General features: G+C 37.6%; 1 pseudogene; it reads left to right on the forward strand.

Moving 5' to 3' along the window:
* Positions 1 to 843: 843 nt before the first annotated feature.
* LOC113117350 (bromo adjacent homology domain-containing 1 protein-like) lies at positions 844 to 27,600 on the forward strand (annotated as a pseudogene).

Raw genomic sequence — 27,600 nt, forward strand, 5'->3', positions numbered from 1 at the left:
GTTTATGACAATCTATTCTGATACTTTCTACTAGTCAAACATACATATAAACTGTATTCAGTCAGTTTAATTAACTACACCTGTGTGGTGTTGAAGGGAACTGACTTCAGAAATTCACTTATTATAAACTCTGTCTCAGAAATTAAAGTCAATTATGGGCTTTAATGTTTCACAACATGTGCCCATAGCCCTTTAAGAAACTCCATGATGTCCCAGCATGCCATACGTCAACACACTGGCAGTGTCACAAAACCTAGTCAGCTGCCTGCCTAGACAGCATAACAGACATCATGGATGAGTGCCTAACCTGCAATTTGACCATTATAGATGCGTGCAACATGTTTTAGAGAATCAAAGGCGCGTCGCGAGTCAATTCAGTTGACCATGATACCTAACCATGCTGTCTATGTAGGCAGCGTTTAAGGTTTTGTGACACCGCCACAGACAGCGGATGGTAGTGTTACGTAAACTCCATGGCAAAAGTGTTTGTGTCAGTTCTGCATGAGTCTGCTCTATTCCAGGTGTTCTCCTCAGGATGACAGTATGAGCTCCTCTGCCCATGGATCCAAGAGAGAAACGACACCGGAGCAGCAGTGCGTGTTACCAATAAACTCTGTCATTTAGACCCACGACACCACTCAAGGTAGGAGAATCTGTATGCTACATTTAAAAGAATGAAGTTTTTAGGAATAAATCGATATTTTTAGCGTGCTGTCCTCCAACGTTATCATAAGTTTAATTTAAGCCAGTCTCAATGTGAAGCAATTAAGAGGGATTTTAAACAAGAAGTCTAATTCATCGTTTAGTTTCGTTATCCATAATGACAGGATTGTCTGTCTACATCACATTCCGACGTGACGCGTCAAAACTAGAATGCTCCCATAATAATCAACGCATTCATCCGAAGGTTTTTGCGCTAACGAGAGCGTTCGAGTGCGTCGCGTCGCGTCGCTCGCAGTGTCGGGTGAGTTGTTTGTCTAATCTTTTGTTTGTCAGTAACGCAATCACGGGTTGTGGTCTTTACACTGGTTGTTCACTTGCTAAAACACTGGAACTGTTTGCTCTCTTCACCTTGTCTGACTTTTATTCGAGTTGAAGATCCATGTTTCAAATAAGTGAAGTTTGGAAAAATGATGTTATTGCACAACTTGTCCTTTGCTTCTTGTAGCCTATACTTTATTTTATTGGATCATAAGAAGCTTCAGTTCTGTGAATGTCACCTAACAATTTTTTTTTTACCTTGTGTATCTATTTGAACAACATGTAGCTAGTGTAGCTTAGTTTGAGATAATGGTGCACTAATATTTTCTGTAATATGGTTTTCATGTTTCATGACATTACTCTGCTGTGGGATGTGTCAATAGTTTCAACTTTTGTTTCTTTCGATAAAGCATGATGCTGCTGTTTATTTACCTGACCAAAGATGAAATTATATTTTTCTTTCAAGTGCTATTTTTTTTACTTAAAAAAATGTAAGAGTGCCAATACTAATTTTAATACATTTAGGTTTTGCTCATGTATTCACAAACTGTTTCTCCTGAGTTTTTTAAATTTACCTCAGGTATATTTGATCTGTCAGTTGTCATTACCCTTATAATTTAGGCTCATAACATACAGATTGTAATTATGTTGTAATTTAAAAAGGCATTTTCAATATATTAATTGTATGTTATGTGCTGTCACTAACACTTGAGTCAGTCTCAGGTGATGAAGCACAAGCTTTATTTCTGACATCAGAATATAAACACGTAAAATGTGTGCATGTAAACATATTTTAGGCCACATGACTGATGATCTGGTGAGAGCTTTTGTTGTTTTTCATTTTCAGTCAGTACACATTGGTTGGTTTGATCTACTGGCTTGCCAATTTTATGGTCATTATCATATGCAGAACCTCCTTCATACTGTTGCCATGTTTGAGAAGCAGGCGTATGTTCTGCTGTCCCATTTTCTGATCCAATTATATAGGATTTCTATGATGTAGTCTGATGTTCATTGCAGTTTAATTCACATTCCTTTTGGCTGCCCTTTTTAAGTGCCTGAGTTCTAAAATAATGTACATGTTCATGCTGAATTGTTTTGTTTCTACACTTCATTGGTTTTGTTTGACCTAAATGCCTTCATAAAAGAAACTATGGTCTTTAAGTTGAAAATCTACACTTACAAGACAGAGTTCTCCAAAACATTTCCTACTAACCATCCAAAACAGTCAGCTAAAGGTGAAATGTTTTGACAAAACCGACAAGGTAAATATAACCTACGATCTAATTGCTACTATCAAGAGAGGATATAAATAGCGCACAGGTCTGCTGAATATAAAGTGACAGTAATTATTGTGTTGCGTAGATGGAAAGCTTGAAGCTGAAGGAAAAGAAACAAACGCTATGACAAAAAATTTGCCTGTTTAGGGGCTTTAGGGTCCATTATATTTATTGTTGTCAAGAGTATTACCTTGCTTGTAAGTAATTGGATTGGTATATAGGAAGCACTGTTTCTTGACCATAAAATGCTTAAAAAGTTGAAATAATGGCAGGTGTTTTACAGCAAAGCATTTTTTTAGAGTATTTAATGTATATTATATTCCTAGCAGGTTTATATGAGATTCTCATAAATGGCTGGACAGAGAATGTTTTCATATGTTTTCACAAATAATGACTTGAGTATTGGTTACAGGTGGAAAAACTGTTTTACACACATGGAAATAAATATAAAATCTCATGTTTATTCTGGTCGTTCCTAAATTGTCAAAAGTATTATTAGGGAAGCACTAATATTAAAGGGGTCATGTGATGTCATTTTAAGTTTCTCTTTCTCTTTGGTGTGTTACAAGCTCTTGGTTCATAAAGAAGATCTGTAAAGTTGCAAAGACTAAAGTCTCAAATCCAAAGAGATATTCTTTATAAAAGTTACAACTTTGCATAACGCCACCCAAATGTTCACGTAAAGAAAGAAGGCCTAACTTTGATTCTCACTCTAGTATTGTTGCTGCCCCTGCCATATTGTGCAGACGCTGTGTGTTTTCTTGTGAAAGCGAAACAACTTTGTTTGGCCTTCCAAAAGAGCACACAACTAGAAATCAGTGGTTAAGTTGCATTTACAACACTAGCTGCATTTGCATGGACCTTACTTATCCGATTGTAATAAGACTAGAAGCAAAATCAGAATAAAAAAGTAACATGTAAACATGTTAAATGGATTGCATTGGCCAGATCCAACAAAAATTTCGATCGGGTGGTTTATTCCTTTTGTAATCCAAGTGAGAGAACATGTAAACACTTAATCGGATTGAATACCGAAACTGGAAAGTACTGCGCATGCGCAGTGACATATAGAGATAGTGTAATGACGTATAACGCGTGGAACGAGCAGTTCTTTCTGGCAAATAAAGTGTCATAAATAAGTTTCCTGTCATAAAACTCCCGTTTCACTTCGCGTCTGTGAAGTGTAGCAGGAAAACATTCCACCAGAGTCCTTGTTTAAGACTCTCCGATCAGAAATGCAGACATGCTGTTTACATGCCACGATATGCAACGTGTAAAAAGACAGTATGAGTCATTATAATCAGTAACTATGGATTCAACAAATGGCTCAATTATAATGGTTTTTATTGGTTTTGTCTCGTCGTGCCGGTAGACAGCATCACAGTTTGGTAAGGGACGTAACATTTCTGTCACACACTTGAAGTATTCAGCCAATCATAATGCACTGGATAGCTGGCCAATCAGAGCACACCTAGCTGTTCCGCATGATGAACAATAATGTACAGTATGTGGAAAATGTATTTTTTTTTTTTTTACCTTAAACCACATAAACACATTGCATTACACCAAGTACACAAAATAATGTTCTTTTTTAGCAACATCATTTGACCCCTTTAAAACACAGATAAATGGCTGATATTTACATTTTCTGCATTTTTGTATAAAGAAATGTTCAAAGATAATTTTATTTCATGTGCTGCAAGTGAAACTAGGAATTAAAACAATATAGGCTAATGTAGAGCATGTCTGTCGCAATAATAAATGCAATGTATTGCCCATTATGTTTATTAAAAAATTTATGTCACAATGTTTTTTTTACATAAAAAGTGTGCCTGTGTCTTTTGCAGCTTCTCATTTATAACATGGTGTAGTGAAGAAGTGCTAGTTCAAATTAAAAAAATGCTTCTACGAAAAAAGGTTAATCTGCATATACTCTACTGTATGGCCTTGTTTAGGGATCTGTGCCTTTGTGCGTACGGATATCTGACTGCTAAATAGAGATTGTGTTTTTCAGCAATAGTGTGTGTGCACCCTTAATTCACAAAGAAAAGAAGGCCAGGGAAAACTCTGTAGATGGAAAAATCTCCATACTAGTTCTTTGTGCATTTTTGCACTTTTTGTTAGAAAATGTTTATTCACTATTTATTCAAGTTTTTTTAAGGTTTCTAATATTTTGATACTTAATTTCCATGATCTAAATATTCTTACAAATTTAAAGTTTGTTGTCATTTGGAATTTTGTAGTCCTTCTTGCATTAATATGCTGTTACATAATGATTATATATTCAGTGGCATAAAATGGTCTTTAAAATGACAATAATATCTTTTAATGCAATTATTTCTGGGGCAATATATTGCACAACAAAAAGTTGTTATCGTGACAGGCCTATATTAATTTTGATATTTGCTAAAGTTACATTTAACAGTGTTATTAAATTATTACTATTTTGAAAGCTTTATTTCTGACTATTAAACTAATTTAGTTTAAGCATCCAGTATTGACAGAAACGGATCGATTCAGATGTATCATAATCAAACAGTTTTCAGATATAGAAATAATTTTCTTTTGTGCTCATCTTATTTTCTTTGTCTAATGCACTTAGTACAGCTCAGTCTCTTACTGAATCAATTCAGCTCATGTTTAACATAAATTATCACCTCTTAGGAAAAAGAAATCCATCAAACATGTATGCATGATTAGGATTTTTCAATGTGCAGATCATCAGTGATATCCCATTACAGACGGCAGCTTATGTGCAGCAAATTAACTTTTAGATTAATGGTCCATAACCCCTTTTACCAAATTTGTACAACATGGAGTATAACAGGGCTGCCTCGTCTCCACCGGTTGCACATCAAATAAAAAAATTTGACATGAAGAATTGGATTTTTAAAAGACAAAGTTGTAATGGTTACATGTATTGATATGCATTACAATTGGAGATACAGATGCGCTAGTTTATCTTTAGAGCATTGATTCTTTTGCTGAAACAAACAAGATATAAAATAATAGCCTCTATTGATTTAATATAGTCGCTTTGCTGCTGATCCTCCAGCACTAATATAAACATCTTCCAGCGGAACTAAGGAACAAAGACAGAATTTGAACTAAGCAAACACTCCAAAAATTTTGGCAAAATTGGCACTTAGGGATGCACTATACATGTATACTGGTATTATTATATAGCTATATTATCGTTTTGATAATATTGAATTTTGTAGCCTATCGTTTTTTGAATTGTTGTATTGTTTGCCATGCTCATTTATCCTATTTTTACATAAAGATTATCTTGAGTAAATCTCCAAATAAATATTTATTTGTTATACTGTACATAATTGCAAAGTGTTGCACAGAAATCTCAGACTTGTTAAAGGTCTTCACATCTTTTACCATTTAAAAATGCTTATTTTTGCATTAGAAAAAATATAATCCGACCAGATGAACAAGTTCTTCATGCTCCGTTTTAAATATTTGAATCATCTCCTTCCTCATGCATATTTAAAGGTTCATTTCCAAACAGTGCTTTGAATTATTGCATGGACCAAAATGTGTACCAAATGTCAGCTGACTAATCAGCGATGACTAATTGTTGTTTTCCCTTGACGGCAATGTACTGAAAGCTGTTGTTGGAAGCCTATATAGAGATGCAGTATCTCACTGGTGGTGACACTATATAAAACAAATGTGTCATTTTTATTAAGATAATTTAGGGTGAGATTGGGGTTATGTGAGTTACAGACACACATGTCCACCCTTTTATCCCAGAAAACCCCTTCAGGCTGCATCAAAAGTACTCTGATTACAGTATTTCTATTTGAATGAAGACACTGTGGAATGTTCTTCATTACCTTGAGGACATGTGTCCCTGAGATCTCCAGCTCGCACATATGCTTGACGGGGAAGAGTCGTTTCATGTGGCTAATCTTAAACCCATCAGACACGACCTGGGCCAGTGCCAGAGTCACAGCTGTGAAATTTACTGGTGTGTTCGGGGAGAGAACGGGGGTAAGAGTGGCCACCGAAACCAGATTCAGCTGTTTGTGGCTTTGCAGCTGTGGTCCATGTGAAGGGGTTGAAGCTCTCCTGGTCTATTATCACTGCTAAAATGTTTATGCTAAAAGGATGGTAAAACCTGTTCATGAGCCCCTCTAAAATCTTTCAGGCCAGTCATTATGCTTTCCCCTGAAGTTTGTAGAGCACATGGTATTCAGAATCACAGATGGCAACACCCAGTGTGCGAGAACACGAGATTGAGCCTCTGTTGTTTGTTCTGGTCGTTACACAGCTGGAAACCAAGTCAGAAAGCTGAAAGCATCTAAAGCAGTCGATTCTTTCACTGTAATCTTAACAAGATTTGTCATACGAGTGTATGAGGAGGAAAAAAACATCCCTTGCACTTTCCTGGGCACTTTGCCCTGCATCTTTCTTGCCTTTTGAAGACAGACTCTTTAACAACTAACAAGAGTTTGACTTCCTGTGTTCTGTCAGTTCAGTGGCAACAAACTGTCATCTGAGAGTCTGAACTTACAGCAGCAAACAAATGAACATGCTATGTACATGCAGCATCACATTACTCTTTCTTAAGATGTTTTGAAAGATCTTTAACACTCGTCAGACTATAGGGATATAGCTGCACACACCCATTTGTGCTCAACTTGACATTAGCTTTATATCAAACTACAGTAACTTGATTTAATCGTTGAAATGGGTTTCCTTAAAGGTATAGTCCCCTATAGCCCACCCAAAAATAAAAACGGTCATCATTTATTCACCCTCAAGTCATTTTAAACCTGTATGACTTTCTTTCTTTTGCAGAGCATAGGAGAAATATTGAAGAATGTTGTTAACTAAACTGTTTTATCATTGACTTACATTGTATGAACAAAACAGACTGAGATATTTCTTAAATTATCTTAAAAATTTACTATCTTAAAAGATAGTCATACAGATTTGAAACAACATGAGGGTGAGAATTTTACATGACATAATTTTCATTTTTGGGTGAGCTAATTTTTTTTTTTTTTTGTTTAAGAATAACTCAACTTGAAATACTTTATGTAGTGAAAAACTTACATCTACCTATGTTCATTTTAAATAAATAAATAGATAAACAAGTAAAATCCTTTTTTTTTTTAAATATGTGATATCCTTGTAGATTTTTCGAAATATCCAGTTAAATCCTGTTAAATTTACGGTAGAAATTGCAGCAGTGGTTGTCAGTAATCACCATAAACAAGTATGGTGTATTGCAAGATACAGTATATTGGTGCCTGCATGTTTTACTTATAACCATACTTCATTTTCAAGTCAAAATCTGCTTTGTATTAAAATGTACTCATAACCACCATAAAAAAACAAGTGGTACAACAAAGCCGCATGATGAATCACTGCAAGTAAAGTAGCCTGTCCGTATAACATCAGGGTAGGGATGTAACTATTCACTCAACTCAGGGTGCGATACGATTCCCGACACTGATTTCACTATATGATTTTCTCACAATTCTTTTTAACAAAATGACATTTAAGACACATTATAATTGAAAAGGCATTTTTCTTTTAATGCTGCACATGAAATTGAAATATGTCAAAAACAAAACTCAGTGAAAACGAACACCAAATCAAATAAATAGATAACACAAGAAATGTCTTCATATAAACAAACTAATCAGGCACAATTTGAATCAGGCACATTTTGTATTATTTTAGCTGCTGACCAAAACATATTCAAGTTACAGCTGTATAATAGGCTTAAATGGGCTTAAAGTGCACAATGTGAGCTTTGATTTGAAGGTATTCTCATCAAAATTGGAGGAAATTTTAATGAAATTACAGCTCTTTAATATGTACCTCCCCCCTTTTTCAAGGAAACATAAGCAATTGGACAAGACTCAAAAGCTGTTTCATGGACAGATTTGAGCTATTCCTTTTATTCTACATCAATTAAGCAGGTAAAAGGTCTGGAGTTGATTCTAAGTGTGCCATTTGCTTTTGAAAGCTGTTGGTGTGAACCTACATCATGCAGTTAAGGAGCTCTCCATATAAGTGAAACAGACAGTTGTTAGGCTTCAAAAACGAAACAAATCCATCAAAAAGATAGCAGGAGCATTAGGAGTGGCCATATCCTCTGTTTGGTACATTCTGAGAAAAATAAGAACGCACTAGTGATCTCAGCAACATAAAAAGGCCTGGGCGTCCACAGAGGACAACAGTGCAGTACAAAAGCAAGTAAAGTTGATCGGGCGGCTCTTCATAGTGCTAATGGATGATTAAACAAAAAACCAAAGCAAAAGCAACAAGGCCGTGTTTACCACTGTGTTGTATCCCCTCTTCTTTGTATAACAGTCTGTAAATGTCTGGGGACTGAGGAGACAAGTTGTTCAAGTTTAGGAATAGGAATGTTGTCCCATTCTTGTCTAATACAGGCTTCTAGTTGCTCAACTGTCTTAGGTCTTCTTTGTCGCATCTTCCTCTTTATGATGCGCCAAATGTTTTCTATGGGTGAAAGATCTGGACTGCAGGCTGGCCATTTCAGTCCCTGGATCCTTCTTCTACGCAGCCATGATGTTGTAATTGATGTTGTATGTGGTGCCTTTCCAGATGTGTAAGCTGCCCATGCCACACACACTCATGCAACCCCATACCATCAGAGATGCAGGCTTCTGAACTGAGCGCTCATAACAACCTGGGTTGTCCTTGTCCTCTTTAGTCCAGATGATATGTATAAGTTTTCCAAAAAGAACTTAGCATTTTTATTTGTCTGACCACAGAACAGTTTTTCACTTTGCCACAGTCCATTTTAAATGAGCCTTGGCACAGAGAAAACGCCTGCGCTTCTGGATCATGTTTAGATATGGCTTCTTTTTTCTAAAACCTATAGAGATTTAGCCAGCAACATCGAATGGCACGGTGGATTGTGTTCACCGACAATGTTTTATGGAAGTATTCCTGAGCACATGTTGTGATTTCCATCACAGTAGCATTCCTGTATGTGATGCAGTGCCGCCTAAGGGCCCGAAGATCACTGGCCTCCAGTATGGTTTTCTGGCCTTGACCCTTACACACAGAGATTGTTCCAGATTCTCTGAATCTTTGGATGATATTATGCACTGCAGATGATGATAACCTCTTTGCAATTTTTCTCTGAGAAACTCTTTTCTGATATTGCTCCACTATTTTTCACCACAGCATTGGGGGAATTGGTGATCCTCTGCCCATCTTGACTTCTGAGAGACACCTTCCTTTTTTCCTCATAATTTGTTCAGTGTCCCAACTTTTTTGGAATCTGGTTTGTAACATGAAACACCCTAATATACATTACTGATTTTCATTTTAAATTAAATGGTAATTCATAATTTACAAAACTACATATAATTCAAAGTTACATTATTAAGTGTTTTTCATAAGATATAAAGTGACTTATAGTTAACCTATTAGCAAGTTATTACTGTAAAAATGTTTTTGTTTTTCCTGTGAAGTATTACAAAGCTTTTCTTTTTTTTTTTGTATATCGTCACTGGGATGTTTTTAATTTGGAGAGGCAAGCTAATATTAAAGCTTAATTTTTTTCACATCAGTAATGAAGAAGGGTAGATGGAGAATTAGATGGCTTGCCTTTATTAGGCCCCATCTTCAGACTTTCTCATTTGAGTGTGATTATATATTAATATGAAGATTTGATTTATTGATATTTTTGATTTATTAAATTATTGAACTTTTCGTTGTCTTATGAAGCTGTTCCTTCTACTTATGTTCCTTTTGTTCAGTTTGCATCATGCTGATTCGGTTACACAGATGTCACATACATGTCAATTATCAACTATATTGTTTGCCAGAACAACCTTATACAACCTCTGAATGTATCTTGTATCTTCAAGTACTGTGGAACAGCTTCACTGATTAAAGTAAAGAAAAAGCTCACAGTATTTCCAAATGCAACTTTCCCAGGTGTGTTTGAGAGATGCTCTGTTGTTTTATTGGTTTGTTGATTAGACATGAGTTTGAAATCTGCAGTAATGAACAGTGATGATGATAATTAGCTAAAAAGTAAACAAAAAAAATGGATTTACCTTTGCAAAAGGCTTTTGTCATCAGCAGGAGATCCACCAGCAACCATAACCAAGTATCAAAAAGCTTGAAAGCATTGCCTTTCTTCTGGTTTAATAAATGAATCTGAAAGTGCCTGTTTCTCTATAATAATTGTTGTTATTAGCAGAATTGGTTTTGGCTTTATTGGTCAATCTCTGATGGAAAGTTTTTTTAATTTTGATAAAAATGTCTCTTATTTAATTGTATGTGTCTTTTGAAAATGATTATTTTATAAGGCCTGCATAAAAGTGGCTTATAAAACTTTTATAAAATCAAGTGCAAATAAATGGTTTGCTTTGATGTTTGCTTTGATGCAGTGGGTTAACTTTAATCCTTTTTCAGTCTCTTCTCTGTGAATTCTCTGCTTTTCAAATGCCAGTGTGCAAGTGAACCCATGACACCAGTGTGCTTGTGGCCACCTGAACTGATAAAGCTTGAATTTCAGATTCTTTTGAACATTTTTGTAGTTCTCATAACAGCTTATGTGTTATTTCTATCATTTGAAAACAAGGTTATACTCAAGGAAAAGCCAATAATAGATAACGATAAAAATTTGCTGAAAGTAAAAAAAAAAAATCACTCTGTTGTCCTCTCACATCAAAATCCAACACTTTTATACAGTTTTTGCTTGAAACAGCATTTGATCTTTGCATATTTCACTCCAATTTCAGACAGAAATACTTTTTTCACTAGAGAAATGGTTTGCGGTTAAAAACATCTCAACGATAAATTTGTTTATTACAAAGGTGCATCTGATCACTCTACAAGATGTTAATTGATGACTTGAGGATGAGTAATTTTTCAGTACTTTACACTCCTGCATATAAAAGTGTACTAAAACAAATGAATGTTTTAGGTTTTTACTTTTTGCTGTTTGAATTTATCAGTTTTCTAATAGGCAGAAATGTATTGATCTCCAAAGGGAAATTCAAATTAGTAATATCTCTCTTGTTGGCATTGACATATGGACAACCAAGCTTTAATCATACTCCTTTACCTAACCATCTGATCTATCAAAGACAGTAAACATATGTTAAATGAGGCTGAGTTATGTGAATTAAATGGCTAATTTAAAACGTTTTTTTTCTTCTTGTTAAAACAGCATGAAAACTCATTTCGAGTAGCTTAAGATAATTGTGAGAAGGCCAAGCTGAAGACTGATCTGCTAGAAAAACATCTTTACTTTGAGGTTTATGCCATGAGCTTGTGTCAGTGTAAAATGAGCTTTGCTTGCAGTGTTAATTGTTGCCTCTGTTCGTTGTTTTTTTTTTTTCGTTAGTGTTCTACCATTTTAAAAGTCAAATGGAAATTTGAGATGACAACAGACATTTGCTTTGCTTTTATCATGATTGGTTCATAAAGCAGAAAATCACTGTTTCATTTTCTAAAGCTTTTTCGGCTCAAGATACTAATGGACTCAGATGCTTGATAGAAGGGTTTTATATTTCCACCCACTTTATTGCTAAGATTTATGCCATAGCTTAGGCTGTGTTTGCCATCCTGCCACACACAGTCTGCTTTAAAGGCTCTCTGATTAAAACTGTGTGATCAACAGGATGGCAGTCATTTTAGGGATCATTCATTAAACATCTCTATTTGATACTCACTCTTATCTGAGACTCTGCTGCCTCAGAGGAAGATTCTTTGAGCATTAGATCCTAGTTAATGTTTCTTTGTGTGCATTATGATCTGGCCTCCAGCAAGTTTTGTAAAGATTTGTAAGCACTTATCCATTTGATCTGTTGTGCTTTAGTATGCAAATTCCATTCATTTTTCCTAAATTCAATATTTTGTATTTCTGGATAGTATTAAATCCATCGATTTATATGTTAAAAAATGTAAGCATTTCTCTCAGATTAGCCTTTGAAGGACCTTGACGCTTTTGTCTTCTTATGTCTCTTGCGATATTGTTTGCTATCATATCATTATGGAGCACTCTCAAGTGTATCAGCTTGGTATGTAGCTTCACATTCTAACACCTGCAGGTGTGTTTTTAACTAAATGTAACCTCTGTGAGTATTTTATTCACATTTCTCTTAGACATCATATCTTCATCAGAGTCACACTTTTGGCTATCTTTAGTTATCTTAAATGTGTCGTTACATAGCTAAGGCTGGTCTATGCCTGTTCAGTGTAAAGACGCAATGCCTGATAAAGGCCAGACTAAATGAGTCCTGTTTTGACCAACCACAGACCATAGTAAATAATACATGTTGTAATTGCTGTGAATGCATTTATGCCATCTCTGAATGGCATTAAACAATCTGTGGAAATACATCTCAGAAGCGCTTCTGTGTAAATGTGGCATTAGAAAGCTAGTGTTTGTGCTGCAGCTGTAAAACTTGATATACTTCCCATTTATTTACAGTGTGGTCTTTATACTCAACTATTTTCCTAACCTGAAAACAAAGCAAACGTACACCAACATCAGTTTTTTAACAGCTTCCACCTGTTATACATTTGTTTTAAGATATTTATACACAAACCATCTGACTTTAAGGCTTAAAGCTTAAAAAGCATTGTGTAATGAGACGTCAGAAGTCAACCGGTTGTTTAAATTAGATTTGAATAAAGGAAGTAGGGCTTGTTCCTGGAAGGATATGTGAGCAATTACACAAACTAAAACTCAGAGCTGTCTAGGTATGATAACCTCATGCAAACTTTTATCCCTTGGCAATTATTCCATTATTTGGTTTCTGAGTATTGCTGATGATCAGATAGTCCAAGGCAGTCCATTATGTAATAGCTGTTGATCCAAGGCACTTGCTCACTGCATGCGACCAAGCACTGACCAACAGTGAGTTTCACGGAGCGGTGGGATCTAAACCTCATCCGACTCCTGTCATTTTTGCATTTTTCATCACTCAACTACCTGAGTGATGCCAACGAGACCTCGTCCCAGCGCAGCAGCGGCTTTCACGAATGCAGCGCATGAATATTATCTCGAGCAGCACGCTACTTCGGAAGTAGGTCACCGATTAAACGTGTCTTGTCAGCTGTGTGTGCTCCCCTCGTTTCATTTCACTGTTGAACATCGATATTATTGTGATAGCTCAACAACAGGACCCTCTTTGCTCGCGGAATGTGATTATTTGACCGGGAATACAGCGGAGTGAGTGGATGACGAGGTAAATGAAGGATTACTAATCTGTTTTATCTTGGTTATGCGCTTTTCTCTAGAGCTCGCGGTGTCGTGTTCGCCCTCGGTGGGGAAATAGCCTGAAACAAGACATGATCCGCGATCATTGCTGTATGAATTCGATTCGAGAGGCGCTTTTTAGTTTGACTTGCGAAACTGTTCTTTCATCGTGCTCAGGATACCATCGCGAAGCTCGGAAATTTTGGAAGGGACCGACCGAGCGCTTTCCGCTTCGGCGTTTGATTCTCACGGTTGGCCGTTTGGTGGCATTTTCAGCGCTGACATTAATTGCTCGGGCTTGAGTTGACCGTGCTAGTTCGGTTTCGCAGTTGGGAGGTATGCGGTGGCAGAAACAGTAGGATGTGAGGCGAACAACGCTGTTTTTTTTCTGTTTTTTTTTTTTAAAGCATGTGTGTGTGATACGCCATGCAAGCTCCTCTCATCATCGTAACGTTACACCTCCCAGCACGCGCTTGCCGCCTTTATCCAGGATTACTTTAATCGCGCTGTACATTTCACTCAGATGCGTTTCATTCCTTTTTTTTCATCTTTTTTTCAGTCCACACCTTCCCGTTCTCCATATCTGCAGTGTAGGAGGACAAAATAACATCTATTTGTGTACAGTGAGTGAGGAGTAAATTCCAAATTTCGCAAAGGGAAAGGCAACTTATTTCGTCTCTAAACGCCAGATATCACGTTAAACCACATTCCCATCTATTAAAGCGCAGACTCGACGCAGTTTCCCTAACGTTTTCGTTTTCTACGCCCATAACGCCAGATGGCTATCCGGTTATTTGCCAGAAAATCATGGGTTGATTCCTCAACCCGAAAGAACACCCGAAATGGTGGAATTATGGGCAACAGTCCATTTCCCTTCACCATTCCCTGAAACTTGAAAGGCAACCTCTAATTTCCCACAATATCATGCCAACAGTTCATCCTTCAGCTACCTTTCATTGGAGTTTGTGTGGTAACTCAATTGGACATGGACATCCCTCCAGATCAGTAAATTGTGACATTCACAGAATTACAGTGTTGATTTAGTTTGTAGTGGCACCTTGAATTTTTTTTAAAGCTTTTCACATTTGTGGAATAATTTGCTGTAATGGTTTTTATACAAGCAGTGGAAGAGAAGAAATAGTCTTTGAAAGTGTGAATTTTTTATTTCTGGGTTAATGTTGATACTTGGTAAATTAGCGATTTAAGTTTATATATATGTGTGTGTGTGTGTGTGTGTGTGTGTGTGTGTGTGTGTGTGTGTGTAGGTAACCAATGGAAATCCAACATTTAGTATTTTTAATGCACATTTGTAATTACAGTAATCATAAAAAATACAATAAATATTGATCTCTGCTGTAATATTTGTTGTTTGCTTATTTTCCTTTTAGTATAAGGGTCAATCTATTTGGTGAAATATTTTAAAATAGTCACTTTTGTGGTTAGTTGGACCACAGGATGATTCCTCTCTTTATCTGGCATGGCTGAATGATTTTAAATGGCAGAGAGCAGTAGGACAGCTGACGAGGATTGTTGCTGAAATGAGAGAATGCTACAGTTGTCAATTATGGTAGATGCCTTTTTGTGTCCATATTTCACTGTTTGGTTTTAGGAATGTGCGTAAAAGTGTTTCTTTCACGGGTGCTGAACTTGCTCTGTGCGTTGCAAAGGCGAGCGCTGCATGAGTCTGAGGTTGACTGATGGTTATGATGACCTCTTTTATTTGACAGATGGAGTATCAAATACAGCAGCTGTCAAACTTAATAACTGAGCACATGTATAAATGAATCTATTCACGCAATCCAAGCAAGCCTGTAGCATTCATACTTTTTCAAAGATTTTCTATCTTTCATAGTGGAGTACAGTGATACTAATGATACAGAACATAAAATGCTAAATCATATTTGAAATTACAGTGATGCATCAAAAAAAATTATTTGAATTATAATAATAGCAACGAGGTCAAACGTCAGCGTAAGCTGGAAAGCCTTTTCTTTTTAAAGGAAGAGGAACTTGTCAATAGGTCAAAGCAGCTAATGTTTTGTGTCAGTTAGTGTTAAGTTTCATATGGAGTCCAATTAGTGTCGTATGTCTCAGTGTGCGTTTGACCCCTGACTTGCCTTTAATTTAATCAATCGGTCTTAAGGATACATGTTGAATCTTCAGAATGGGTCATGAATGTCTTTGAATACTGCATTCATTTCTCATCTGCAAGTTTAAAAGAGTTCTACCTTAAATGTCCCACAAAAACTGAAAATCAAATACGTTTTATCTGGAGAACAGCAATTTAAGCGGCACTCAAGAAACTAGAGGCACTTAGACATGTTATTTTTACCAATCAAGTGTCTCTGTTCAACTGTCTCTTAAAGGAATTCTCCAAAATTAAAGTTCTGTCATTATTAACTCAGCGTCTTGTTGTTTTAAAGATATTGGGAGTTTCAGCCATTGTACTTTTTTGGAAAAGGGCAAATAAAAACCAAGCTATGATTTACTTATAAACAACACAAGGGTGACCGATAACAGAATGTTCATTTTTTGGTGAACTTTGACTTTAAATTATGCAGAATGTCAGAGTGTAAATAGGAATAGCTGATCTGAGTTTCAGACAATGTCATAATATTGTGTTCCATGTTCTCTCTGTATATGTTTTACATTTACATAGACATTTTGCAGATGCTTTTATCCAAAGTGACTTACAATTGCGGAATACTTAAAGCGAGCCTTCTTAAAGAGGCAAACAGACACAGGGAAGTGCTCGTAATACCAAGTTTTAGGCATTGTTCAAATAAGTACAAGCTAGAAAGAGAAGGAATAAATAAGTGTAAGAATTTATTTATTTTTTTAAATGTAGGATGAAGTCAAGTAGCGTCAAAAGAGATCAAGGAAAATTGACAGGGATTCATAATTCCAGATAGGGGTAGGAAAATCATTCCACCAGCCAGGAATGCTGAACGAGAATGTACTGGAAAGTGATTTTGATCCTCTCTGTGATAGTACCACAAGGCATCGCTCACTACCGGATCTCAGACTTCTGGAGGGGATATAGATTCATAAGCGTGAGTGGAAGCAGGAGGGTGCTGAGCCTGGGGCTGTTCTATATGCAAGCATCAATGTCTTGAAATTAATGCGAGCTGCAACCAGTGGCCAGTGCAAGGAGATAAAGAGAGCTTTGAGAACTTTCTTATGTTGGGCATTCAAACCTGCAAGATTGAGCAGTCTTTGCTATGTGGTCTTTGAAGGTCAGCTGGTCATCAACGTTTTAGCAATTACTACATCATTCATTTGAAAAATGCTCATAGGCTAATTATGGCAGTCTTCCAGGTCTATTATAGATGAATGCAATCAGTTCTTGCTCCCATGATGCCAGTATGTGTTCAAGAAATGATTTGAGTAAATGTCAGAAATGTTACACGCATGCATTTATTCAAGTGAAATTTTACAAAGACCGAAACAGCATATGCTTATTAAAAAATAGTTTATTGCACATACACCGTTTAGTGACCATGTTTGTCCCCATCCAATTAAAATTCTATAATCTCTTGCCTGACCAGCAACCTGATTGAGGTGGCACAAACGGTCACATTTGTGCTGATTTTTCAAAATTAGTTCACATTACCGGTCACATTAATATTAATTAGTGGATTATGAAAATCGTAATGACTTCTGTACACACTCTATATTAAATCACAGTGGCTACAGCTTTGAAATTACAAATTAACAATGCTTTATATTTCCTTTATAGGTTTTGCATGGCAAAGTGTGATGACCCATGCACGGCAGAGGAACTCTTTGTGTGGATATAAGAGTGAATCTGTGGACCAAGTGAGTTGTCAGACAACTATGGACAGAACTTGGCCAGAAAAGAAGGCTAAAAGATGTTTTACCCAAAGAGGAAAAGGTAAGGAGATAAAAGGAAAGGCTGCTGAGAGAGACCGGAAGCTGTACCCTCTCAGGGGACGACATGGATTGGGTGAAGTAAGCTCTCTTAACTGCTGTGTTGTATTGACACGCTTGGACGAGAGCGAAACGTGTAGGAACGGCATGAAGGCTCAGGTGAAGGAAATGCATGGGAAGGCGAAAATCTGCAAGTGCCGCAAGAAAACCTGTAAGACTTGCTGGTCAGCGCCTGGACCAAAAAGCAAAGTGAAACCTTATAAACCTGCCTTACACACAGAATTCATCCTTGAACCTCGCCAAAGGCGGCTGGCCTCTCTGAACGCAGAAGCCGTTAACAGTCTGCTGTTGGACAGAGAGGACCCCCAGAAGACATCAAAACACTCAAAGAAGCAGCAACAGACAAAAGGAGACACTTCTCTCTCTAAAGACACAACAAAAGATAATGATTGTTCCAGAAAAGGCCAAGACAACCGGAAACGAGCTTGCACTGTAGAGACCGAACAATGTCGAAACCCCAAAAAAGCAAAGACGGAGTCTGACGCTATTGATCTGCAGACTTTAAACAGTCCTGCTCCCAAACGTCTGGCGGGTTTAAATGCGGCCGCCCTGCTCAAGCTGACCAGCACGTCCTCGGGAGTGAAGCGCAGGGGTAAAACAGATGGAGCTGTGCGAGGGAAACAGCTACAGTTGAAATCGCGTAAACCGCAGCACAACTTGGCCAGTCAGTCCAATTTAAAAGTATCGCAGCAATGCTGCAGCCTCTGCGAGAAGCAAGCCCTCCACACTGAGGCATTGTGGGATGGGAGCACAGGAAGCCATGGCTTTATTAGCCCCGGATATCAGTGCAGATCCATGCTCGGCTATCCTCTCAAGCCTGTGAAGAAAGAGAAAACAGAGACTGATGTGAAATCATATTACTGCTGTTCCCAGGAGAGATCAGTGGAGTACTGCCATAGACTAGCCCTGTTCCTGGGCCAGAAAACCTTCCCCGGAAGCTGATGAACATTCTCTGAAGGGATTTATTCCTTCTCCTCACACCCTGACGCATCCAGCAATGCCCATTGGTGCCCATCCTTATCCTTGTTACCCTGGGTACTACGTCCACATCGCTCATCACGGGACTCAGACGCATCCTGTAAGCTCAAATCCAGGGAGCCACACGGCCCCGTCTGTAACCCCGCTGTCAATGTGCACTAGTGGGGTCAAGAGACCCAAACTGTTGCCCTCTTCGGTGTCCCATCCTACGGGGATCCCTCATCCGGCGTACTGTAACTCTGTGGGCACCTGTTATGGAGAGGCCTGTAGGCTCAGCAGCTATGCCTACAGACCCACGCAACCCATCACTAGCAGGGGCTGCTCGTACACCGCAGGATGCTCCAGCTGCGTGCACAAAATGGAAACAGGTAGGATGGAAAATGAAACGAAAGTTTAAATTATCTCTTGCTTTGTCAAATTAGCTCCATAACTGTAAATTTACATGGAAGTTTGAGCCTTTGAGCTTTAAAGATATTGCTTGCTGTTAACTCTGATTTCGGTTCATGTGATTATGATTGATGTACAGAGGAGAGACTTGTAAGCTGTGTCACAAGTTATATTTAAGTAGGGCTATATCTGATACGATTGAAAAAAAAAAAAACCTTGCAAGATGCCAAGCACTTCTTAAAGCAAGCAAGCATGCACATATGTGCACCAAACAAACCAAGTGCTTCAGAAAGGAAGTGCAGTGAGGTTAACTAAAATATTTTTGTTGTAATATTAAAGGCTTAATTTAGGTTTGAAATAACAGTAACTGTAAGGAAAAAAATAATAATCCATTATTATGCTTTAGAGTTTAGAGATTTAAAACAACTTTATATAACTGTGTACATGCTGTTATTTGTAAATGTAATATTTTTGTTGTAACTTTTTGTGCTTAATTATATATAGCATTGTTGTAATGCATACATTACATTAATGCAATCTAATTTAAGTCATTTTTATATACACAAGTTGAAAAGCTCAGTCAGTCAGATTAATACATTTTTACAAATATTTCTATTTCAAATAAATGCTGTTCATTTAAACTTACTATTCATTAAAAGAATGCACAGAAATAACTGCTTTCAGCACTGATTATAAGAAATTTCTTAAGGTGCTCTTTCTTAAGCACCAAATCTCATTGAAATATTTTGTTTTTCTTTCATATCTGTTGAAATATGAGGGGGCAAAAAATATTTTTCACCAAATTACTAGAATAGCTAGATTTAGAAATAATAAATCGTTCTAAAGTTAGTGTGAGAGGAGTGCAGCTGCATAGAAAATAAACAAATATTAACTTTTTTTTTTTTTTTTAACTCTGCAAATTTGTGATTGAGAAATGTGTTTTTATAGTTGCCATTTTGCAAGAATCAACTCAAACCACTTTCAACATTTTACATGACACATTCCCACTGTTTTTGACTAAAACAATGGCTACTATAATAATAATAATTATCATAACTTTATGATACTTATTATGAAATAAAAAATATTATATATTCTTCAATTAAGTAGACTTGTTTTCAAAATGACATCAGCATGTAAAATAACGAATGACTGAATTTGAGAAAATGTTTTTCTGCTGTGGATGGAGTGATTTCCACATTCATCATTCTACACCATGTTTGTATCCTCAACCTTGACCCAGTCTCAGCAGCAGACGTCTTTGTGAATGAGCTCATGCAGTCTATGAAAGTGATTGATCTAAAGGTGACTTTAAGGGATGTCGAGAGAAACCCCATCGAGGTCGCATCAATGACTTAAAAAAAAGATTGGCTTGAATAGGAGTCAAATGAAATGAAATTCCTTCCCCGGTCACGTTATGGTTGTTCACTGCTGGTTCGAATGTGAGTAATTGCCACAGGTGGGGAGGGTGCTGCTTATTTTTGTTGGCAGGAGACTTGAACTGTCAGTTCATTGTGAGGTGACAGCTGTGGTCTCTCAGTCGCTTGTGAACCTCGGCGCAGGCAGGGACCTCTGCAGACATGCTCCCTTGTTGGTTTTTAACCACACGGCTGAGTTATACAATGTAATTTTTCATTTGCCTTAATCTCCTTTAATGAGACAGTAATCTGACTCTCTGCGGGTTTCTCTTTAGGTACATCATGACTTTACAGTGACAAGATAAACAAGCAAAGCAGAAGCATTTTTTAGTACTACTTTAAAGCTGGTTAATGTGGTTTGTTATTTAATGAATGTTCAAATTGTGCAATTTTTGAAAGTGCAAAGATTTATACTTGAAGAGATACACAATCTGCAGTACTAAACAATTCAACACTGTGTGCACTGAAAGCTGAGTATTACGAGAGGGTAGTTTGATTAAAGCTGTCTATACTGTAGGGATAAGTGAAGTTTGCTTCCAATAACGCTTCCTGTTTGATTGAAGCTACAATGACTGCAAAATTCCTTAAAAGCGATCTCCATACACAGAGGCGAAACCCTGTGAACAAGGTTATCTTAAGTATTGTTATCGAGGTTGATTACCGCTCCAACTGCGTGTAATGGTGTGCACTTAGCCTGAGGGCTGTTTGATTTGTTCAGAATTGGTGTTCAATTTACGTTTGTTGCCTGTTAGATTTTCAGGGTTCCAGATTGTAATAGAATGTCTGCGTTTGGTATTCATTGATGTCAATCCTCAGGGGATGGGTAGCATGATAATGCTGATAGATCTGTCCTGCGTGGCTGATTTTGCATGAGAAGTCCCTGAGGAGAACGTCCTGCTTCAGGTTAAAACCTAACCTTACCAAACAACAGGTTAATCAGCTGTTATAGAGTTCTTCTTCTTTACAGTCGGCAGTAACACAGTCATTTAAAAAAGAGAACTGAATTGATTTCAGATAAGTCACTCAGTGCCTCCACTCTCTGACCTCCAACCCTGGGCTGATTTGACCTCATATATAGACTGAACCACATTAAGTTAATGAAAAAGGAAACTCAGCAACCTCACCAGATTTCCAGTTTAATTTAAAAATGGAAAATGTATGATTTCATTTAGAAAACATTTTAAAGGAGTAGTTCACTCTAAAAAGAACATTTGCTCACCCTCAGGCCACCCAAGATGTAGATGAGCTTGCTTCTTTATAAAAACAGAATTGGAGAAATTTTTGCACAGTTTTTCCTTTCAAAAGGCATTAAAATGTTAGTTGACCCAAAAATTGAAATTCTATCATTAATTACTCACCCTCGTTACATTCCAAACCCATTCCAAATTCTCATGTCACCCATTCTCTGTCTAATGGTGAGCAAGTGATGTAATGCAAAAACAAACTCATCTACATTTTGGATGGCTTTAGGGTGAGTACATTTTAATGAGTACATTTTGTAGTTTTAAAGGTCAGTTTATGAACTATAAAACTGGTTTTGAAATTAAATGGGTTTTTTTTTTTCTTTTTAATTTGACAGTTCCCAACTATACACTTTTAATTTCTTGTAATTGCACAGTTGCATTTCCCACAGTGCATCCCACATCTAGGCAGAGCCTCGAGAGCCAACTCTGCATGCTTCGCTCCCAGGCAGACCACGCAATGACTGTGTGTATCCCCATCCGTAATATAACACGGACAGGGAGGAACACACAACCTAAAACACAGTCTGCCCTCGCCCTTCAAATGCTTTGTCTTAGCCTCAGCTTTAGACATAATGGAGCTTATTGGTTGAGACAAAAAACACAAAACAAGACTCACAACAAAGAGTTGACTGACACACACACACACACACACACACACACAAATCTGTCATTATTTAATCACCCTCATGTCATGGCAAATGCCTATGCAGAACACGAAAGGAGGTCCTTCACAACATTTTTCATACAACAACAAATGATAAAGCCTAATTAAGTGCATGACACACATTGTATTCATTACTTCATGCTTCTGTAGTGCTTTTTTTACATTTAGGAACTTTGGTTACAATAACCATGCCACTGTATATGAAAAATAAAGGTGTGAACGGGAAACCTTTTGTGTTCCATGGATAAATTAGGATACAGTACATAATGCTAGATATTTAATTTCTGGGCTAAGCTGGACTATAAATTCACATTTTTTATCCCTTTTCATGCAGAATGCATCACATGTACAGGCTCAGACCTCAAATGTCCTCATCACTATGGGAACTGCATAGGTAATTGACAGGAGGTTTCCCAAGATTGGCTCATCCACCCTGAAATTTTGGTCATGTGTGTTTGTAGATGCCTACACAAACATTCATCACCCTTGGATCACAGCAATTGGAAGTTATTGGAGTGATAATGCATTGTCATTATGTTGGAAGTTCAATTATATATTAATAATCAAGTGTTTCACTGTTTTCACACTTCTAAATTGATATGTAGCTCCTGTCATAAAATCCAATCCCCTCAAGGGTGTATATAGTTGTGGTAACAGGCTCTTAGCTTTGCATCTGACACACGGACTCATTTATGGCTACATTAGTCTGCTGTGTTGTATTACATGCTATATTGTTTTTGTTTATTATCATAAATGCATGTTGAGCATTTTAAGAACTTTTATTATTTTTGCTGCTTCTGCTCCTGTAGAAGACTACTCTTACCCCCTGGATGACCACAGCTCGTCCATCACGATGCCTTCTGCCCTGCCTCTGTCCATCTGCCCCATATCCAGTGTGCCTCCACCCACCCAGTCAGTGCCCCACCTGCAGACGCCTCTTCCTGATGCCGGTCGACCCCAGGTGCAGATTAGAGTGGGACGGGAATGCCCTCAGAGGGCCAAGCCACCCAGTGGCTCTCGTTCTGGGGTGCAGGAGTCTGCTGTTTGCCCCCACATTAAGGATGGCCAGCTGGGAGCGGGCCATGGCAGCGGCGCTGCCAAGCAGTCGAAGATCAGCCGTCGCAGGGCAACAAACGGCTGGCTGCCTGTTGGTGTGGCAACAGAAAAGGAAGTATTCATCGTGGTATGTGTTTGAGTTGCCCTGTCCTGGGATATTGGAAGTTTCTTTAAAAAACATTTAGGTACCCAGAGCAAGACTTAAAGCAGCCGTTCATTGAAAGAGTTTTTCCTTAGAACAAGGGCCCATTTTCCTTAGAACAACACTTTTGAAATGTCAGTAGTAAACACTGTGAATTGCATTCATTGGAAATGGCATTATTATTATTTGTATTATTTAATTCCAGTGAGGTGCTTTTAAACAAATATTTCTAAACATGTTTTAAATAGCTAGTGGGCAAACCTCAAACAATGACCCGTTGTGTTTGCATCATATTGCTTTTTCTGTTTCTCCATCTGAGCATTTTTATGAACTAGAACATCTGTATTAAATTGAGAGTTTATGAAATGTTTATACACAACACTTTAGGATTCAGAAGGCAGTCTGTGTAGTCGACCACAATGCTGACTCATGCCTTTAACTAGCTCTATGGGCTGCTCTTTAGGGATTTGGATACTAGTCCTAGCCTTGACAAATAGAAAAAAAAAAGTCATTTTGATGAAAGAGTCTACTGTGTAATCATGGAATGATTACTGAAGGATCATGTGACACTGAGGACTGGAATGACTGCTGAAAATTCAGCTTTTCTATGATGGGAATAAACTACATTTCAGGGGTAAATTACATTACAGGAATAAATTACAATTATAATAAAATATAAATCATCTTAAATTATAATAATATTTATAAAATTAATAAATGCAGCCTTGTTAAGCATGAGGGACATTTAAAAAAATATATCACCACTCAAATTTGAATGGTAGTGGAAACATTTTTATTAGATCTGCACTCAATTCAAATATTATTTTTTTATAATTTTAGTGACTGTACTGTGCTTATTTATAGTGTGCATTTTTTAATTAATTTCCTTTAAAGTGCCTCTCCTCTGGCCCACATGCTGCATTTGAAAGACATCAGGTGTCAAGTTAAAAATACTTTTTGATATTCATTTTGAGAGTAGTCATTCAGGCAACCCACAGACTACTTGATTTAGCTTTCTTAAGAAAAACTTTTATTAATCAGGCTGGTTTCACATTGAGCTCTAACTGGAGGTTTGAAAATGTGTAGTTTTTCAAAAATCTGACATGATCCAAAAGTGTATAATAAGATAGAATAGATTGTGTAACACTGTATTTTCCCTTTCGTTTAAGGGTGAGGACTCCACATCCCTGCGCAGGTGCTATGAAGCAGTGCAGAGAGATGGAGAGGTGATCAGGGTCAGAGACACAGTGCTACTGCGCTCAGGTCCCAGGAAGAAGTCCTTGCCTTACGTGGCCAAAGTCTCTGCCTTCTGGGAAGACCCTGAGTCAGGTAAACCTTTTTCTGAACAATGCTTTCTCTAACACATCAATGAAAGCCACAAAAGAGCTCATAATGCTCCTACTTTCAGGGGAGCTGATGATGAGCTTGTTTTGGTACTACCGCCCAGAACACACTCAGGGGGGTCGCAATCCCAGCATGCACTGTGAGGTGAGTCCAGAATTGTTCATGGCACAGCAATGTGGTCCTCCGGGAACTAACAATGTCAACATTTGACTTCCTTTGATTATGAGTTTCATAGAGGAAGTAGGCAGCACAAGTTTGACTCCCAGGCACTCAGCACTCTCAAACACATTATGAACACTGGATCTATACTAGAATTCATAAACGGATGTTTTAAACATCCCTGCATCTTACAACATCAATATGTGATGTAGTACTAAGTTTCAAAAGACTGCTTTTTTTTTCTCTGTGTATTTGTTGCCATATTTATTTTATACATTTACAGCATGGGTATTCCCTTAAGTTGAATATAAAATATTGATGGTGTGTGAATTTTTCCAGAATGAGATTTTCGCATCTCGGCATCAGGATGAAAACAGTGTGGCATGTATCGAGGATAAGTGCTATGTGTTGACATTAGCACAGTACTGTAGGTGAGCGATCGTATTTATCAGCTCATTGCAAGTGTCAAATGTATCAGCGCCTCATATCTTTTGTATAAATGGAATCTGATTTTGAATGTTTCAGATTTTGTGCCTTGGTGAAGTGTCGTGAGGAGGGCTTTCCCAGACATAGCTCCCTGGTCCCTCCTTCCAGCTATGTAATTCCAGCTCATCGTTGCGTGCCCAGCGACATCGACCCCGACTTGGTGTTCGTCTGCCGCCACGTTTACGACTTCCGCTACGGCCGTCTGCTGAAAAACCTGCAGTAGGTCTGAATGGAGCCATACACTGAAACCAGAATCCAAAACGTTGTGACACAATCAAAGCCCCATCACCCGGACGGCCACAAGTCTTTAGGAAGTTGTTGTTATTTTCTGTTTTCCCTTTAGGATAAATGCTATCAGCGTAGCACTTCTGAAAAAACTTTTTAAGCTGTCATCCCTTGTGACTTTGTAGAACGGCATTCTGAGCACAACTACCTTGAGTTCAAAGGTATCGATCGCCAAAATGTGATTTTTCACGCCATGAATTTGAGTATTTATTTTTGCAGTTATCTTTTTATATTTGCTGAATGAGTGAAGAAAGACGAAGAAATTAATGCAGGTACATTAAGAATGACCTTGAATTATTGAATAGAGTTCTAATGTTCTCTCTTTGCAAGTAGACGCACCCTAATCTGTAGATTGAAGGCTAAAAATATTTATTTTTAGATAAATTGAACACAAGCTCCGTCGTTTAGGAGGCACCAGTCAGTTTGATCCACAATGCAACGGCCAATCATTCATTCAGTCATCGTAACAGGGTGTGGGGGATCACAGACTTATCGTGGCGGACCAAATATACCAGAATGCATTTGGTTAACTTAACATTCTGTTAATCGACCAATGAGAAACAAGCTTTCGTCCTCCAGTCGCCCATCATGACTTGCCTTATATCCAACACAGATGTTCCCCATTTTCTGCCTTCCCAGCAAACCAAAGGTTATCACGCCACTCCTTAACATCCACCTTCGCGACTCCATTAGTTTGCACTAAAACTTCTCATTCACCGAGTCAGCAGTCTGACTCACCTGCTACTGATCTCCAATGCAGGAAAATACTGTGTATTTGTTGTACGTGTACAAAGAGATGCGAGAGAACTCGCTAACTGTCAGTTACAAATGTGAATGGACAAACTTTCTCGCGTGCGCAGGCCTGCTTTCAACGTGTGCCCTTTGCTTCTGGTCCTACATGGTAGCTTTGTTACAAGATCGCTAATTACGATATGAGAAAGCTGTTTTATATGGTCTGTTTGTGCCTTTAAATAGTTAACAGTCTGCTATGTAAAGAATTACTTGGTGGGTGACTGGGTTTCTTTTTCCTCAAGCCTCTTCACTCTTTTGGCCTGCTTGTTTTGCACCACGTTGTTATCTGTGCTAAAAAGCATTGATAAGATTGTCCGATCGCACATGCTGACCTTCACACTTCCCTGTTTTGGGCTTTTTTTGAGGACTTTAAATAAGATGGAAGAGTTAAGGAGGAATATTGTACTCAAAAAAGGTGAAACTCCGATGGATTAGGAGACTTGTTTGTATTTTGTTTGATTTTTTTTTTTTGTCTTAGGTTAACAAGTTTTTTTTGTGTTCAGATATGCTTCAAGGTATTCTTGAATCCATTCCTTTCCTGTTATTAAGATCTGAGTGAATATTAATCAGTCGGAAAGTGATTTTGTCATTGTGATGAAATGAGAGATGATTTTTGTAGTTATAATCCCTTTGCATAGCCTATATAAATATATATCATGCCCAACTTCAGTAGTGTTGACCGAAATAGACAAAAAACAGAAGTGAAATAATCTCGTCCTGATTTTCTGTTGAGTTAAATGTCATCTCCTAGCATCAGATGTGCCAGTTTAGACGTGTTAATGCCATAGCGGTTTCGCGGAACATTTAAGCAGAGCTCGTTTTGCTTCGGTTGGTGGTGTGGTTGAGTAGACACCTTAATGGTTGCTGTTTGTGTGAAAATGATGTATTTTTGAAATGTATACTTCGCTAAGCAGAATGTTCTGTATGGCCGATATAATGTGTACCAAAACAAGGAGAGGAGAGGATTACGTTCATTCCTCTGTATACAAACCTGACCATGAATTCCAAGCTCTTTGCTCCTTTGATGAGCGGCTGTTTGTGTGTATGTGGGCGAGCGTATCTATACAAATATATATATTTCAGTGCAGCATGGAAGTACTGGGCATTCTTTGAAATAATAGATCTAGCACAGCGCATTTGTATTATTTAAGATAGAAATGTATATTATAAGAGGAAAATATTTAAAAAGGAATAAATAATATATGAGCA

The sequence above is a fragment of the Carassius auratus genome, chromosome 17 (assembly GCF_003368295.1).
Source record: "Carassius auratus strain Wakin chromosome 17, ASM336829v1, whole genome shotgun sequence".
Taxonomy (NCBI): domain Eukaryota; kingdom Metazoa; phylum Chordata; class Actinopteri; order Cypriniformes; family Cyprinidae; genus Carassius; species Carassius auratus.